Raw genomic sequence first — 12,721 nt, forward strand, 5'->3', positions numbered from 1 at the left:
GCCGGATCCTATGAAAACTGTCAGAGAAGATAGACTTTGAATGAACCCTGGTCGAAAACAATAAAAAAACGAAGTTCGTTATATCTCAGATAGTGGGGCAACTTAGCATAACAATTGTGCATTTTGTGAGGAAAGCACCAAATTTGGCACACTAGTAGCCTAACATATTATGAACAGATTTGGATATTGGGCCATCTCAAATTCAGCCGCTGATGGCTGTGGCAGCCATTTTCCACTGCCATCAAAAATTTTGAGATGGCCCAATATCCAAATCTTTTCATAATATGATAGGCTACTAGTGTACCAAATTTGGTGCTTTCCTCACAAAATGCACAATTGTTATGCTATATTTAGCTAAGTTGCCCCACTATGAGAGTAAGAGTCAGATATACAATTATACATGAAACTGGTATGGTAGGTTCATGCTATGTCCTCGTTGTGTGTGAGAAAGAACCGTTGCTATGGACCCCTCCATTGCCTAGCAACGGCCGAAAAACCTCGAAATGTGGGGGTATTTTAACGAAAAAACAATCTGCAGCATTAACCCTTGAAGCTAGAATCATGAATTTTCTTGTGCTTAATCCTCAGGTCATTCCCCATCGAACGGGCCCATGGCGTCAGGTTCTATTGGGTAGTCGACTACCCATGTCCACCTACCGGCTTGTTATCTTGCCAAAACGAAGTTTTTGCAAGATATGTTAGTCAGCTTGTGTTTTTTTTTATTTTTTTATTTTATTTTTTGTTTGTCTGTAATCACGTATAAATCACTGCAGAGCACAGTTATCATTGAAAATTTTTGTAACTTCGCATATCAGAGTCCTATAGAGGTCCCTTTCAGCGCATAAAATTTTCAAGGTCAAGGTCACTTTGTCGCAAATCAGGGGAGTCGATGAAACCCTTATTTTTTGAGTAATTTTGATAGGATCGTCTTCAAACTTCATGGGAATATAGTTCATGGTCTGGCGCTCAGCTGATTAATTTTTGGTGGTGATCGGCCTTGACCTTCATGGTTAGCGCTGGAGGTCGAAAGTTTTTGACCCCAAGGTCAAATTTTGAAATCTTAGATACTATATCGAGTAATACCTCATATGAAAGCACTTGATAAGTGCTTTCCAGATCTGTCAAAAGTTTGACACTATGACGTCATTTGATGACATCATGATGAAAAAACGGATTTTTCATGAAAATTTTATTTCCTCAGTTCTCATCAAAATCTCTTGATATTTCATGTACAACAGTCCTGGAGAGATACCATTAACCGTATGAAAATAAAAAGGTCAAAGTCAAAGGTCAAGGTCACAAAAAGGTCAAGCATCAAGGTCGACGAAACCCTTATTTTTTGAGTAACTTTAATTGAATAAATAAGTCACTCATGTTCACATTTTGGCAAGATACTGGTCACCCTGGGGGTGACATTGGTTTTTTTTATTTGTTTGTTTGTGTGTTTGTGTACAGGATAAAAAGTTGTGAACGGATCCGGATGAAATTTTGTGGACAGGTTCGGTGTATGACACGGACAAACTGATGAGATTTTGGTGAAGACCCGCACCTGGATCTGACTATTAGAATTTTTAAAAGTGATTCCTCACCATTGAGAGACAGGGCCATAAACGATGTATAGCACAATATCTCAAAAAGTTGTTGTACCGATTTGGATGAAACTTTGTGGACACGTTGAGTGTGTGAGAAGGAAGAATTACTTCAATATTGGTGAAGATCCAATTCCGAATCCGGATCTGATCATTTTTTTAAGTTATTCTTCATCATTGAGAGATAGGGCCAAAAACGATATGTAGCATGATATCTCAAAAATGTTTTGGGCCCAATATGTTCTCATGAATCAGGCATTATGTGGTGGAGGTATGTGCTCTACCGAGTGCCCTTATGGTTACATCAATATTTCTTCCTCGGATTCGAATGTTCTTCTTTTCATGGTCATTCACTCAATCCATATCTGCAGACTGCAGGTGTGGTTGCAGGTAACCCAGCACCTTAAAGTTTTAAAATCCTTCATACTGTCAACCAGCTTTAAACCACATACCTGTCCTTCGCCATCTTTTTGTGATAGGGTGCCACCACTAAACCTACTTTTCAAAAATAATGGGCCATTGTATTCTGTTACGATCAGCAAATTCTTAATTGCTATTCTGAAGAACAATATGAGGGAGTTGGGGTATTGTGGGTTTGGGGTGGGGGATGTCCCACAGATCAAATTGGAATTGAATTTCAGTCCAATACTTCATGTCAAAAGTTTCCACCCTGACCATGATTCAAGATAAACTCGGCAAAGCTTGTCCATCTATAGGTTATTTCTAGTCACGTGTCACGCACCCTTCCAAGGGATCATTGAAAAGTTTCCCAATTTCAGTTCAATTCTAAGTCGCATTACTGGCTCTGAAAAGGAAAAAAAAAAACATTTTCAGAGGAAAAACTTTTTGCCTTCTGCACACATCCATTCACTCGACCAAACACCTTTCACAAAGCTGAAAGATTGCTGCAAATTTACACAAATACAACCTCTCTCCAGTAGATAATTACATATTTTCATTGTTCCTATCGGGAGGGCACTTGCATCATGGGCAACATTTTTTTTCTTATACACAATGGCACAACTCGCAGCATTTCTGCATGAAAGCCATGCAGCAGGTAATATGCATAATGTGTTTACATAACTAGATCATAAGTTGCATGAACTTCGAGCTATTAAAAAAAACCAAAACAGCAAATCTCTCTCTGGAATCACCTTCATAAAAAGGTGTGTGTGTTGTTGCTGTTGGTTGGTATTGTGGTGTAGCCTGCGGGCATGCAGGGCGGGGCATGATGATGGGAGGAGGGGTCGTCGTGGTCATCGGGTCTGCAAGGGATATAAGGTGTGCGCGCCGCCTGAGGCGTTGTAGTGATGCTGTAGTCGCCCGGCTTGTGCGTGTGCTGAATACGTAATAAAGGGGAGCCGCGGGCAAAGTACGCCCGCGCTCGCGCTTGTGTAACACAGCCCGGCTCGACTGTTTCTCTGCTCGTGTCTGCCTGCTAAGCATCTTCTATCCAGTACACCACAGTTGGCTGACGAGGATCTTCGGATCGGCGTGTGCAGGGCGGCAAATAACCCGTGCGGTTCCAGGCTACGGAGCCAAGGGTCTCGCCAGCACGAGCATGGTAGAAGGTTGGGGCACGGCGCACGGGCGCGTACCCGTTTTCGGGGGAGATGAATTCTAGTTGTTTTCTGAACAGTTGGGTTGCTACTTCCGCGCGAATGATGTAGATGATGAAGAGAAACGCAAGGCGATCTTGCTCGCCTCGCTATCAACGGAGCACTACCGGCTGCTGAGTGATTTGGTGGCTCCAAATAAGCCCAGTGATGATGGGCTATCATTTCAGGACATCGTGGCGAAAATGAAGACCCACTTGGCGCCAGAGAAGTCGTTGCATCTCGCGCGGTTCCAGTTCGATCACCTCGCAAAGGGTGGCGAGGAGTGCGTTGCAGACTTCGTAGCACGGGTGAAGCATTTGGCTGTGCCTTGCAAGTTCACAACAGAGGAGCGTCCGGCACGGCTCAGAGATCGTTTTATTTCTGGTCTGCGAGATGCAAAGATGGTAGCAGCCATCCTGCGGTTGACCGACATCACATTCGACTCGGCGGTCGGGACTGCTTCGTCTGTCGAGCAGACACTCACGGATGTCCGCACCATCGCTGGCCAGGACGTAATGAGTAGCTCCAGCTGGGGCATGTCGGCTGATCCCGAGGTCCACGCGGTGACCGCGCAGGTGCCGCAGGTCGCGCAGCCCGGAGTCCGCGCGATGACTCAAGTGCCACAGGTTGCACGCGCGTCTGGCGGTGCGGGACGAGGGCGCGCACCGCAGCACGGTCGCACCGGGAGCGAAGTGGATTTCCAGGGGTGCTGGGGGTGTGGGGGTCCGCACCTGCGACGAATGTGCCCGTATAAGAACACCGTGTGTTTGCATTGTCACAAGGTGGGACATTTGAAGCGTGTGTGTCGGATGGCGGGGGCCTCCGTTGGGGTCTTGGATGACGAGGTGCGGGAGGACCCCAGTGACCTGGAGATCGGCCTGCAGCCGGGGCATGGCGATGCCGGCGGGCCGGAGCAGGAGATGCAACCACGGTTGAGTCTGTTTTCTGTTGGTTCGGAGATGACGACGCCGTTCACGCTGGAGGTCGAAGTGAATGGCGAGCCGACCGTGTTTTGCGTGGACACCGGGGCTGCGGTGTCGGTCATGGGTGAGCAGGCGGCTCGTGGTCTTCGCGGTGTTCGCCTGGTCAAGACGGCCTTGTCGCTGTACACGTACACCGGTGAAGTGATTGCACCGCTTGCGAGGGCCGACGTCTCAGTGCGCTACTGAGGTCGACGCGCCCGGCTCTCGGTGTTCGTGGTGCGAGGGGAGGGGCCCGCCCTTTTGGGTCGGGACTGGCTGGCGCACCTCGGGCTGGATCTCCGGTTCGTACCTCCAGGTGTGCCGGTGCTCTCTTCGATGCCTTCGTCGAGTACCGAGGGCGAGGTTCTGGCGGCGGGAGCCGTGTCGATGCAACGGGAGCGGCCGTTCGTTGCTGCCTGCGGCGGTGATGTACGGTTCGGGAGCGGCGAGAGCCGTATCAGCTCTCGCGATGAGTTCCCGCGCTTCGGCAGCGTTCGTGAGGCAATGCGCGCCGGTGTTGTTCGGGCAGCTTCAACAGGTTGCGGTGAGCCCGTGGCGTTAAAGGAAGTCGCGAGTCACAACATCGAGTCGACAACCAAGAGACGGACTCGTGATGTGGGTTGTGGGTTGCTGTTCATTGCATATTTGTTTTTCCTTGCTCTAGTGATGCAGTTTAACGTTGTTGAAATAAATGCCAGCAGTTCCCGTGTGAGAGTGGGTTTGGTGGAGATCAATCGATGGGATTTGTATTATGATCAATGTGATGTGGTGGCTTTGGGAGCGGTGGTGGCAAATAAAAAGGTTGGGTTGGCCTTCCATTGCCCCGGGCCGCGGGTAGTTGCTTTGTCATGTGCGGGGATTTGGTTGAAAGAACGCGCTGTACGGAAAAATGAGTTTGCAATGGTTCAAATGATGTTCGTAGTGATTTATAACGAGCCTATGGTTGAAGTGTGGTTTAAATGGAATTGCTACCGTCTAACTGCCATGTGGGTCTCGGAGATCGACTCGGAGCCAGGACTGGTGCGCTGGTCGGCGTTACCCCCACCTCTGGTTGCGGGCGCAGCTCTCTGTGTTCGCTCAAGGCCGTTTAGACGGGCGTTGGCATCTCAACTGATTGTGGTGCGTGGGTTGTTATGGAGCATTGGGTGCGTCCAGCCAGCGGCGCTGTTCAGCGCCCCCATCCAAGGTCAATCGAGTCTGGCGCTGGCGCCACGGCTTCCAGACAGCGGGCTTCCGGCCTCGGAATGTTTATCTGCGTCAGGTCTGCCTGGGGGAAGTGGGCCGGAGGCGTTTGATGGTGCCGGGGGAGGTTTGCTCGGGAGATCGCCGCGGCCTCGCCGAGGGCCATGTCAGCATGAGCCGCCTGGGGGCGTTTCCGCTGTGTAGGGCTGCTGTGCTTTTCGCCTTGCTGCTTCATATCGGTAACGCGGCCAGAGTTTGGGAGGTGCTGTGTGCACCTCCGTCTTCGGAACCTGGCCGTGGCAGCTCCATTAGCTCGCTTTCACGCATTATATGATGTGATGTGCTGTTATACTTCGCTGGTTTCATTTTTTGTGCCTTGTCTACTATTATACCGTAGTCCTTCGTGCTGTTTATGCTTATTATGATGGTGATCATTTAATAATCATAGTTTTAGGAGGGAGGAGTGTGGTGTAGCCTGCGGGCATGCAGGGCAGGGCATGATGATGGGAGGAGGGGTCGTCGTGGTCATCGGGTCTGCAAGGGATATAAGGTGTGCGCGCCGCCTGAGGCGTTGTAGGGATGCTGTAGTCGCCCGGCTTGTGCGTGTGCTGAATACGTAATAAAGGGGAGCCGCGGGCAAAGTACGCCCGCGCTCGCGCTTGTGCAACACAGCCCGGCTCGACTGTTCCTCCGCTCGTGTCTGCCTGCTAAGCATCTTCTATCCAGTACACCACAGGTATCTCCATATCCCAGTTTCAGAAGGTGGAACGGCATCCTCCGAGGTCTCAAACTTTCCACCTCCATTTTGTTAAGGGATCATGATTCATGGACCAAGCTGTGAAGTTTTCTTGTTCTCAAAGTTTTGTTCTGAGGGCTCTTTTCAGGATCATTACTGAGCCCTGGACAACTTCCAGCTGTGGTTCATTTGTAGTAATGTTCCCAGGAATGGTTTTAAAGATCTTTTTAAGGTTCTTCTTCATCATTCCCGTTGCTCCAATTATCAGTGGTACTATTGCAGCACTCTTCTCCATCCAAGATCTTTTCAATTCATTTTTTAGATTCTGGTATTTGTCATTTTCTTGTTTTCTATGTTGTTTAGGCCAAAATTGTTGGGTAACGAAACCTAAATTAGCAATGCCTTCTTTTCCTTTTTGTATCCAAGTACGACGTCTAGTCATAATGCTTTGTTCTCTGTGTTCACCCTCGATGGAATCATCAGGTCGGACATGAGCATTATATCCTTGTTTTCAATTATTGCTTTTGGTTCAGGTTTCCACGAGTTTTCTGAAACTGGGATATTGAATTTTTTGCAGACGTGCCAATGGATTACTTCACAAACCTTGTTGTGCCTTTATGTGTACAGATGTGCTGACATGAGTTGTTTTTTTTTTTACATCCTGATAGGAGGTGACTCGTGCTTTCTGTTTCTCTCTTAAATAATTTACACTTGGCCGACTGACTCTGTCCTGTCATTTTCTTCAACCCATTGATATAGTCTCCTTGGTCTTGGCATTTATTAAGATTCATTGTCCATCCCAGTTGAGTTGACCTCTTCTTCACCATTCCAATGAGGCTTCTTTATCTCCACCAAATTTGTACAATATATGTATATGTATAAAATATACCTTCCTGCTCTTTTGTCATTCTCCCAGTTGTTGGTGTATATCTGTTAATATTTCACTTGATATTTTTCTTTTGTCTTTTCTCCAATCGATGGGGTGGTATTTGTTGCTGTTTTGGTTTCCTGTACGACACCTATTCACCCCTGCGTTTTGGAAAATCTTTGCAAGGTGGGTTATAGATACCTTCTCAGGCTTGCTCTCTTCGTGCTTGCACACAAATTGGATTCGGTTGTCTGTTGAACTTTTCACATATTCAGCCAATCCTACTGTTGTCACTCTGTGGACTTGGTTAAGCTCCATCAGGCCGCGACCTCCTCCTCACTTTGGCAGGTACATTCTCAGGATGCATTGATCTTTGTCGAACATTTTGTGGAGAGTCAGGAGTTTCTTTGTTTTGTTATCTCGTTTGTTGATTTCCGCTTCTGGCAAGTCTATTATTCCACAACTATATTGGAACACTTGTATTGCTTGTTGGTTTATGGCTTTGATTATGTTTCTCGGGGTGAGGTATGATTTCAAGATCGGCCTCATTCCACATAAGTATTCTTTGGTAATTGTTTTGCGCATTTGTGTTTGAGATATTTGGTGGCCCTCTTCTACGCCGAGGTATTTGCATGATGCTTCATTTTAGAGATCCTCTATTGTTGTATTTAGGTCGATATTTATATTGTCCATTTTGTTAGTTTCCCTCGTACGAATGTGCACTTGGCACACTTATCTCGGCCAAATTCCATTTGAATGTCTTCAGAGTACTTTCTCTCATTTCTATTGTTTCTTCCACTAAGCCTGGTGTTGGCTTAGTGGTTAGGGTGGCAGCTTGGGATCCTAGGGTCCTGAGTTCAAGCCCTGTTGGCCACTGAATTAAAATACACCAGGGGGTTGACTCAGCCTGTCATCCTTCCGAGGTCGGCAAAATGAGCACCAGTGTACTAGTAAGGGGGACACTGCATCAGTGGTATAGCCACGTCCCAACCAATGATGCAACCAGCAGCCACAGGCTGCACTCGATAGAGAGAGAGATTGTTCTTCCAATTTTTCGTCGTTTGGTGCGAACAGTTTTAAATCATCTGTATACAGTAGATGTGTCACCTTTCTTATTTCTTGAGACATTCTTTTATTGGATATATCCGTCTTCTTGCTCATTAATGAGGTTACTAAGTGGGTCCAGAGTCAGGTAAAACAGGAGTGGGGGAGGGCAGTGGGGGGGGGGGGAGGCTATCACCCTGGAAATCCCTGCATCGTATCTTCACTCTTGTATTTTTTATCTTTCCTTCCGAATGCTGCAGTATCAATGTGGTATTCCAGAGCTCCATTGTTTTCTCAATCCATTTCATTGTTTTGGGGTTGACTTTGCTCACTTGCATACATTTTATCATCCATGAATGTGGAACACCATCAAAAGCTTCTCTTTTTATATAGTCTATCCAAGCTGTGGACAATTTCATTCTTCTCATTTTACAGTTTTTGAGTGTGGACTTGTTTAGTAGTCCACACTCAACACCGTCCACAATCGTAAAGAAACACGAGCTTGGCTCTGTTTGTTTGAAAGCTTTTCTCGTCTCAAACTCGATTGTTCAATAGCATCCTCTTTTTACATCCCTTCTGTTCTGCCTTTATGCCTCCAAGTTGCGTTACGTGATGGTACATCATTTCTCTGATGAGTCCCATCAGAAGTTTGTATGTTGTCTGCAAGCAAGTTATTGGTCGGTATTTGAGGGGTAGTTGGGTTTCTCCAGATTTTGGGATGAGGAAGGCGTTACCTTCTGTGAGCCACTCATCCATTACCTTTTCCTCTTGGATAAGTTTGTTGAATGCTCAAGCGTAGAGATTATAGAGAGCATATAGTTGCTTTAGCTGGAAGTTGGGAATTCTATCCGGACCAAAACTTTTAAAGTTTGGCTTTTTTTTCAAGTTGTTTGTTGTTTGTTTGTTTTTCTATCAATAATCACTGGGGGCAATTCCTCTCGATGTTGTCTTTCTTTTCCAAGTTTTGGATTAATTTCACCTCATTATTATGTTATTTGGGGTATTTATAAATCCTTTCAAGAAATATTTAAGTTTATCTTTTTCAAAAGGGTTTGATATATGTTTTGCTTTTGTTTCCCAAGTTCACAGCAGAAAGTTTTTGGGTTGTTTTCAAACATCTGGTTTTGCTTTCTCCCATTGTTGACCTTGTCTTAGTTATCCTTGTCATCATTTCTATTTTTACTTGGTTTTCAGCAACCATTACCTGGAGGCCGTTGTCTTCAATTTTATATTTGTTTGGTTTTTTTTGAATTCTCTTTGGTAGCTTTGAGCTTCGGTTTCCTCTTGTGGATTCTTGTAATTGTCCCATTTCCTTTCTCAGTTGCTCTCTCTCTGTCTGGCTGTCTCTGCCTCATCTCTGTTTCCATGGTGGTGCTTGGTCTCTGTCTGTAGGGGCTGGTTTGTTCTTATGGAATTGCTTTGTTGTTACGTTTTCTTGAATGAGCTCACAACCGCTGAGCTCATATTGTTGATTTCCTTCAAGGGGGTTGAGTGTGTGTGTGTGTGTGTGTGTGTGTGTGTGTGTGTGTGTGTGTGTGTGTGTGTGTGTGTGTGTGTGTGTGTGTGTGTGTGTGTGTGTGTGTGTGTGTGTGTGCATGCTTTAAAGCCACAAGTTACATTCTATAAGCTTTGAGTAAAGACTGAGAAAGTGAGATTGTATTGACTTACTGTATGGGGATGGCTTTGATCACGGATCTGAACCCACAGCCACCGTTGTGGACCTACCATTTACAGATGTTCTTGGCAGAAAGGGTCAAAACCTCGATGAAGAATGGAGCTCAGCTAATGATCATGAAAGTCAGACAATCGGTTACTTACAGGTTTCTGAAATTCTGACTTCAGATTAGCAACCATTTTGAGGTTTGCAATTGAAACTAGAAGGGCACTCGGTAGAGCGCATACCTCCACCGTCCTTGAGTTCATCCTTGTCACACACCCAACCTGTCCACAAAATTTCATATGAATCTGTCCACAACTTTTTGAGATATCGTGCTATATATCGGTATCGCCCGATCTCTCAATGGTGAAGAATCACTTAAAAATTCTAGTAGTCGGATCCGGATTGGGATCTTCACCAAAATCTAATCAGTTCGTCCTTGTCCCACACCGAACCTGTCCACAAAATTTCATCCGAATCTGTCAACAACTTTTTGAGATATCCTGTACACAAACAAACAGACAGAAAGGGGTGAAAACATAACCTTTTTCACCTTCAGTAGTGGAGGTAATAAAGTTAAGTTTTGGGTGTTGTAGAATTAGGATAATTCACAACATCCTTTAAATGTTAATATCTACTTCGTTTGTATGCAGCACAAGGCTGCAGGGTAGCATCATTGGCTGAGGGTGTGGCTGTGCCACTGATGCAATGCTCTCTCCTGGTCAGGGCAGGAATTTTGTATTTGGCCATGGTGCTGGTGATAGCTCGCCTACTCTTCGCGAAGGACACTGTGGGATCTTTAACGTCCACCAACGAATGCTGGCAGATGGGACATCAGTTTAACATCCACCCGAGGGATGGCACACATGTTGAAGAATCACCTTGCCTGTGAAACACCGGGATGACAGTTTATGGCTGCATCATGATTCGGACCCAGGCTAGATGGCTTCGATGCGAGTGTTCATATGTCTGGGCCATCCTGTCAGCCCGATGCTAATTCAAGCCGAGGCCAAGGAAAGCAAAGTTTTGAGGCCCTTCATTCCTGATATGTGAAACACCCTGCAATCCATGCCTACAGAAAACAGACTTTTTGGAATGTTAGCCACATTTTTCATCCAATCGTCATGTAACTTTGTATGAAGCTAGCTTTTACTATAATACATATTAATTATTTGGTCAACTTGGTTGTGGGTTGGCTTTGAAGGGCATAAAATACAAGTTGATGAGTTTTCCCTTGGTGCTGTGAAAAGAGGTATACAGAGCACACTGCACATGAACAAGCACATCTACACTTGCTATTGGAGATGGTTCGAGCACAAATTTTCTGAGCCTGAACTGACAAAAACAGGAAAAGGCAGGAATCCCAAATCAAATTCCCACAATTTTTCAGGAATTCCTGGGAAAACTATTTACGGGGAAGAAACACGAGCTTGGCTCTGTTTGTTTGAAAGCTTTTCTCGGCTCAAGATCGAGAAAATTAGGCTTGCATCATCTCTCTCATCTCTGTCATACGCAGCGTGTCAGCGGTGTGGCACAATTGCTGCCGGTGTGGCACAGTAGACAACGTAGAAGAGAATGAGCAATAAAATATTATCCTGAACGGTGTGTTGGCCGGAACTTTCAGTGGAGTCCTTTTTCATCTAATTCACACAAGAGCCTCAGCCGACATTCCACAACATGGTCAAGGATGGTTGTGGACGCCTATTACGAGTTTCATGCTTAAGGAATGGCAATTACTGTTAAATGAATGATTCGATTTGTAAGAAACAGACGTATGGAAAAATGGTGTGTCTGTGTGTGTGTGTTTGTGATATTTAATTAGGTATCCTTACACAGACATAAATAAGCATCTGGAGGAGTTCTGGGAGACATTGCAAAGTCTGAGCCAGTTAATTGAAGTTTTCACCTTCCTGGTAACGTTCTGCATTTTAAGCTAAACTAGTTATGCCGATGAAGACTGGTGACAGGAACCTGTCCAAGACCGGTGCTTCGATCGTTTTTGAGTTTACATACTCCCCCTTTGTTAACATCAAGAGTTTTCTTGTTTATGACCATGCGGTTAAAGTGACATGTGTTTGTAAAAGGTGGTGAGTAAAAATGTAACTCGTGAATCTTTCTTTTTCACCACTCCCTTAGGAGCATCCATTACACAGAGGTGTACACGAGTACACTGTGAGGACATCATCTGGATATTGTCCCTTCATAGAACGACAAACTATTTGTCTTTTGTTCATTTGCATTCTGTTAAAACTGTTGAGGCCGGAAAGACAGCAGGAGTCCACACTACACAGCAGTAGGAGTCCAAGTCGAGTAAATATTTTTAAGAAGAAAAGGAATAAAAACTGGCATTAAAGAATGAATTGTCTTTTGTTAAAAGTATCGAATCTGTTCCATGTTGGGAGAACTTTTCCGTGAGTTTTAATTTTACCATAAGAGCTGTTGACGTAGTCAACAGCATTCCCACAAGCACGAAACTTGTACAGGATCAAAATTCCCAGTGATTGCATTTGTGGGACAATAACTTTTCTGGAAATCTGGCTTATCCATTCCCTTAGCCTTCAGTGTCTGTGTGGATGCAGGAAGAGCTTCCTATAATTTTTCTGGCCTTCAAATTGGTTTTGTCTTTCAGTGGTAGCACTCAGGGGGCTTGAAAGCCTCGAGCCAGACGTAAATCATGTTGCCCTTCCACCAAGCAGGAAATTCTCATCACCCAACTTTGCCCCCAGTCTGTTGAGAATGCCTTTATTCCTTTTATAAACTTCCTCCTCCCATTTGCTGCCTCCAGCCTGTTCCTCCTCTGGGTGGATTTTTTTCCGACTTAGAATTGACAATGGTGTCCTAAAACGCCATGGCTTCCAATAATAACCACTTATGTTAAAAGTATCGAATCTGTTCCATGTTGGAAGAAGTTCCAAGACCATTGATGATCGAAATCCTTGCTTGGCATTCGAATAATGCTGGAAAAGATGGTCCTTGGACTTTTTAGACCCCACAATGACCAATTTAATTTGTGGGTGTGGGGATTGCTCGAACAACCCTCATCATAAGGAAAGTTTCTGCCGAGTTTTGTCAAAACATGGTGTCC

At 45.3% G+C, this 12,721-nt stretch overlaps 1 long non-coding RNA gene across 1 annotated transcript in view; it reads left to right on the forward strand.

The window, feature by feature from the left end:
• Positions 1–11,820, forward strand: part of LOC147030289 (uncharacterized) — a 26,814-nt gene extending 14,994 nt beyond the window's left edge. The window contains exon 2 of the long non-coding RNA XR_015056295.1: positions 11,773–11,820. This is a non-coding gene — a long non-coding RNA (uncharacterized LOC147030289). The remainder of the gene's footprint in view (positions 1–11,772) is intronic.
• The last annotated feature ends 901 nt before the right edge of the window (positions 11,821–12,721 follow it).

Source organism: Eptatretus burgeri, chromosome 3, assembly GCF_056783735.1.
Source record: "Eptatretus burgeri isolate ZD-2024b chromosome 3, Ebu_testis_v1, whole genome shotgun sequence".
NCBI lineage: Eukaryota > Metazoa > Chordata > Myxini > Myxiniformes > Myxinidae > Eptatretus > Eptatretus burgeri.